The sequence below is a fragment of the Arachis hypogaea genome, chromosome 19, assembly GCF_003086295.3.
Source record: "Arachis hypogaea cultivar Tifrunner chromosome 19, arahy.Tifrunner.gnm2.J5K5, whole genome shotgun sequence".
Lineage (NCBI taxonomy): Eukaryota > Viridiplantae > Streptophyta > Magnoliopsida > Fabales > Fabaceae > Arachis > Arachis hypogaea.
The window spans coordinates 122,910,118-122,916,548 of NC_092054.1; positions in this window are offsets into that span (position 1 = coordinate 122,910,118).

Consider the following 6,431-nt stretch of genomic DNA (forward strand, 5'->3'; position numbering starts at 1 on the left):
GCTCCCCTGCAGGCCTAGGTATATTGGGCTCTCCTGCAGGCCTACATCCACTGGGTTGTCCACCAGGCCCACCTGCCTCGGGCTCATGGACAGGCCCTTTCTTTCTTGCAGCAGACCTTGTTCTTTGGGACACACGTCGCGCTTGCTTCCTGGGTTGTTTACTTGACTGAGGGGTTCTCTTAGAGGAATGAGGCACTTGTTTCCTCTTCCCTCTGCCAGACACAGACCCACTGACAACATCTTCCCCAGTATCACTGTTACTTTCATCACCGGGAGGCAGAGGTGCATACGGCTCATCCTCTGCGCTCTCGTAACTATCGTGCTCCGTCGATGACTCACCCAATTCATCCACCTCGACACCAACATCATCTTCCTCTGCCTCAACGTTTTCCTTTCCACCACAGTCTACAGGTTCTGGGTCATCAATAGGATGATCAAAGAATATATAGAACTCATCAGTATCTTTGTTTGTCATCTTTGCTTGACGCATCTGGTTGATGCCTGCATCTCCCCTCAGAACATGCAGCCCTGACTCCATATCCTTGCTCTTTGGATCATACCAGTACGCCTCCTTGTATGATTGATATCCCAATCCCTTGAACAGTGTTATCAAATCACCGAAATTGACAAAATCCAGGTCCATGGGGGGAAACCTCTCAACCTTACCATCGAGATAGACTAACTCACCATTCGGAGCCCGTTGAAAGTAGCCCCCGTGATGGAAAACAGGAATCACGAAAATATCTACCATCTGCATCATTGTTTCACTCAACGATTACCACCAAGCATTAGCGAATAAACAACTACCTAAGCCATAAACCACACACAACTCATCTTCCATGCCCCTCCCAACACTACATTACACCTAAACCCCAACCCACGACATGCAAAGCAGATAACGTTCGAAAGTAAATATCACATTCAGTTTCGCAGTAAGGGTACTTACCACTACCGATAATACCCGCAACTCCACCAATGAAGCTTCACCAGCGCAACCTTACACGAAGACGACGACAGGAAGAAGATCAATCGTTTTTTTGGAGGGAAAAGATCATACATATGTGTGCTAGGGCTTCTTTGGAATTGTGTGTGATTGATATGGGCTTCTTTGGAATTCTGACTACAACCAACGTTCCCAAAGCGACGTCGTTTTCAATCATAAGGACGTATTTGTCCAAGACTTTTTCCCAACGGGCACACCAAGCTCCCTCAACGGTCCCGTCTTGCCACCTAGGCCCAACACACGCCAACTAAGCGACAAGTCACCCCTCTCCGTTGCGTCTGGCACATCATTTTGCACGGAAGGATCCAACCGTCAACCGTTTTGAATGGTAAGGGGCGTTTTAGTATTTTTTATATCTTAAGGGATCTATTTGTCCACGATTTAAAAGCTCAGGGACTAATTTGTCCTTTTTCCTATATTTTTTTAAATTAATAGACTCCCTTCCTAAATTCTCTCATCTACCTCTTTCCATTTTTCTATTTCTTTCAACTATTTTTACTCTATATAATTCATATTTTATATTAGTAATTTGACAAATCAAAATATGTCTTATGATATTTTTTTTACAATTAAAATAAAATTTTTTCTTCCAAAATTAACAAATTTTCACTCTCACTTTCATTCTTCATCTTTATCTTTCTCTTTCTTTTCTCTCATTCTCTATTTTTTCTATCTTTCTGTTCTTCAGAAAACAAAATTAACAAAATAATATAATTCAAATAAAATATTATTATTATTATTATTATTATTATTATTATTATTATTATTATGTACATAATTTTTAGTTTTTTATTTAGTTTTAAATTTTCACCACTTATCTTTCTAATTTATATTTTCGTTTTTCTTCTTTCAAATATTTATTACATATAATTTGGAGAGAATACTAATGTTATAATTAAAACTTAGAATCAAGATTCAATTGTTTTAAAAGAAAAATAATTTTGAGTTAATTTTATAACTATTAGTATAATTTTTTTATGCTAATATCTAATTATATTTTTATATACATAGAGAGAAAAAATATTATTTTTAAATAGCAAGTATAAAAATAAATTATTTTTATTTGTGCAACAGACTTAACACCTAATTAAATGTAAAATTATACACGTTAAATTGTTTTACATTTTAGATAACGAATGTTAAAATTAATTATTAATAAAAAATTAGACTTTTTCATATAAAAATATTAACTAAAAATCTTATTATTTGATTTTTTATCTACAGATACTTTGGTTTTCTTAGTCAGAGACTTTTGTCAACTTACGACTTTTGTTGTAAAAGTAGTTTGATTTTATAATTTTTTTGTGACATGCATAATTTATACTATCAGAACGAAGTGGACCGTAATTTTAAAAAATTTATATTTCCATAATATTATTGTGAGTAAAAATACTAGTTATGGAACTAATTCTTTTTAGTCAAATATCAGTTAATTAGTTTAAATTTAAATTGTACATAATAATTTTTTAATTATAACCTTAAATAATAAAATTAGTTAATATTAGTTAACTGAAAATTGATTTCTTAAACTTTCACTTAAGATCATGGTGATTATTAGACTGGCTAAAGAACGTTATAAGAAGATGTTGCAATCTAGCTACTATAACTATGTGTTGTAATAAAAAATTTAATATAACAAAAAAGGTGAAAAGGAAAAAAAAAAAAAAAAAAAGCACTGAACCAGAGGTTCTATATTTTAAAAACCAACTCAATCAGCTAAATTAAAGTATCAGATCGATCTTAGATGTACGGGAAACTAGAAATTAAAGTAGTTGCTAAGTATATTTGGGTTATGATTGACTCATCATATGCAAATTAATAAAGCTTTACAATAACGAGAATTTCAAGTAGTGCCATTTAGCTCTTACAACTGTACAGGAGGAGGAGTAGTTATAGTACAAATAATTATACGTATTAATATATGAATAAATATGGAGAAATAATAAAATAAACCCTACATAAATTCTATAGGTGATCATTTTTTAAATTTAAATATATAGTGTAGTTGAGAATTTTTTATTTCTCTAATAATAATTTAATTTTAATGTATTGTTAGTATAAAATAATTTTATACTTACATTTAATTACATAACATCACATCAATAAAAATAATTATTTTTTATATCAATTACACAAAAAATCATCTAAAAAACAGATGTAATTATATAATTATATAAAATTATTTATATTATTAATGTATTAAAATTAAACTCTTCCCCTGATACGACCACACATATGCATGCGTAACTAAGGTACTTAATTGGGGATATCATAACTCATAAGTCATGACTCATCAGGGATGAAAAAGGAGAGGGAATGATTATAGCTCATCTTGTCTGAACTTGCGTAGCTTGCTACTCCTTTCTATTGCAGAAGCTCAATAATGCATGCATGTCAGCCATATATGAAGACTATATATACTAATAAGGAAGTTTCCTACCAAGCTGCTTTTTATTTATTATTTAATTATTAATATATAATAGATTGTAAATACAGTAGATAGATGATAATACTCAACTTAGAGACCGAAGAAGGAAAAGTCTAATGAAGTAATAGTGTGATGACTAGGACGTAGACGCCGATAAATTTACGTTCTAAGTCAACATACAAGTTGACAATTTTTTTTCTAAATATTTTTTTATTTTATTTTCTAGCATATACATAGATACAGAATCACTAGCTTACGGTTGTGCTAGGAGATAGGAGTTAGATCTATTATTATTGATACTGATTCCATTTAAGCATATCAAGTCACTAGTAGCTAAATTTTAAAAAATATATGCTGATTTCTTTTCGAGAGACTGATTTTGTTGCATTGTTCTTAGACTACTCTTATCATTTTTTAATTAAAATAAGTGAAACTCATAGACAATAATAGTTATAACTTTAATAAAAAAATAAATTTTTTATTTTTTTATTACCAACCAATTCATTTAAAAAAAAATACTCCTAGCAAAGTGGTGATTATGTGACTGAAGACACCGATAATTTTAGACTAATTTTTTCTTTTAGTATTTTTATTTGAGAATTTTTTTGGAAAAGAATATTGTTGAGAGTAAATAGTGGCGATTTTTGTTAAAATTGTAATAAAGAATATATATATATATATATATATATATATATATATATATATATATATATATATACCCTAATCCAAAATGAAGTTAGGCCTAAAAAAAAAAAATAAAAGTCCACCTCGTAAAGGTAGCCTCTACTACTCCTACCTGATCTTATAGAGGTCGAGCGCAACGTAGGTAGTTCAGTCTTACTTATCCGAATAAGTAACTACCTCTTAAAATATCTTCCACTTATCTAAAAAGGAGATCTCAACAACCTCCCTAAAAAAAAGGGAACAGTTATCCACCAATAAGAGTGAAATTACTCTAAAGGGCGGTTATCAATTCTACTATAAATACATTGAGACCCTCAGGTATATTTATAACCCAATCTACTAAAAACATGCTTAGAACCCTTACTAACTTAGGCATTGGAGTTTCTTGCAGGTACCACCCCTCACCTCCTCACGAGGAACTCGGACGGTAGAACCTCAGCACCAATACAAGTCAGATGCTGTCTCAAAAGGAGTCTGGACCTTACGTCTAGGCCCAAAAGTAACCCAGTTTTAGGTAACCCTTGGAACATTGGCGCCATTGCCGGAGACTTGGAAGTCTACACCCTACTATGGCAGACGAACAATTTGAAGACGGATGTATTGCATCTGAGTCTGAGCCAGAACTTAATCACGACGACAGAGCACTCGTATTACCTCGACCATAGGAAAGAACAACTACCCACATGGGAAAGGTACATCGAAAAACCCGCTACCATGGTGGATCCATTCAGAAATTCATCCCCCCAAGGATGAGGGGGCTCTCTATCCTACAGAGATTGGGGCTCGTACATGGTCACCGCGGTCGGTTAGAACAATTCGAACAGGATATTGAGCGACAGCAGAAAGCAAAAAGAGACTTGCGAAAAGAAGTACGACGGCGAAGAGAGCTAGAGGAAAAGTTCTCGAAATTAGAGGCCAATCTTCAAAGTTGGAGAAATTGGGCCAATCGGGAGGAAAGTCCTCTTAGAGGGGAGGACCCATTCATTGAAGAAATCATGCGAGTTAAGGTTCCCAAGAACTTTAAAAGTTCCGACATGGATCTCTATGACGGTACGACCGACCCAAGACATCACCTTAGCGATTTCAAAAGTTGGATGTACCTAGTTGATGCGTCCGATACAACTTGCTGCAAGTCCTTCCCGACAACGTTGACTAAAGCAGCGATAAAGTGGTTTGATAACTTACCACCCAGGTCGGTGACTTGCTTTGATGACCTGGCAAGAAAGTTTCACACCCAATTTTCAATTCAGAAGGATAAAGTCAAATATGCTCCAAGTCTCTTAGGGGTAAAACAAGAAGTCGGTGAAACACTTCGAGATTATATGGAAAGATTCAATAAAGCTTGCTTGAAAATACAAAACTTACCTCCTGAAGCAGTAATAATTGGGTTGGTTAACAACCTTAGAGAATGGCCATTTTCCTAATGTATATCCAAGCGACACCCGACTTCCTTGTATGAAGTACAAGAGGCGGCAGAGAAGTATATTGTAACACCCTACCACACAGAGTTTTATGCTTAAGTTTGTAAATCAGAGGTGGTGAGGTATTATGGCCTCTAAAAGTAAAATATGTACATATATAAATATGAAAGGAAGCTTAACTAAGAGCCTTGAAGAAAATTTGGACAAAAACGAACTCGAAAGTCGCATTACACTCGAACAGATAAGAATAAAACCCGTAGATAATAGTGAAATAGAAGAAACATATATCATATGGGATAAGAGTTTCAAAAGAAATACACATTAACAAGCTCCAGACTTGACCTGCGAAGTAAAGGCCAGCCAGAGTATATATATACATATATTCAACCCAAAGGTTTACCAAAAGAAAAAATATAAATCCTGATTCTCCAAGTCAACCTTTAGGAGCGACAAAATATAAATTTATACAAAGTGGAGAACATATATACATATATATAAACTACGTACACAATAAAAAGTCCATAAAATGTAGATCTTCGCTTCCACAGAGTCTCCAGCACGCTCAGCGCGGTGCTCCGCGTCCTACATCTGAAAAATAATAGAATATGTATGGAATGAGAACCGGGAGTTCTCAGTAAATGTGCCCATATAGATAATATATAAGGTCTCGGGAAGCCAAAGGCATTCCAAAATCTCCAACAACCTATATCAAATCCTAGAGTTCTCACTAAACCAAAAAAAATAGGGTGACTATATCTAAGGATTCTAATCTAACTCTTCGTCTTCCATTTTCTGCAAACCTCTGAATCACTAAGTGGAACAACCCTCAGCGTCACCTCCGCCAGCATAAGTGATCTCTCAGAAACAAATACATACAAGACAAACAAGAAAAACA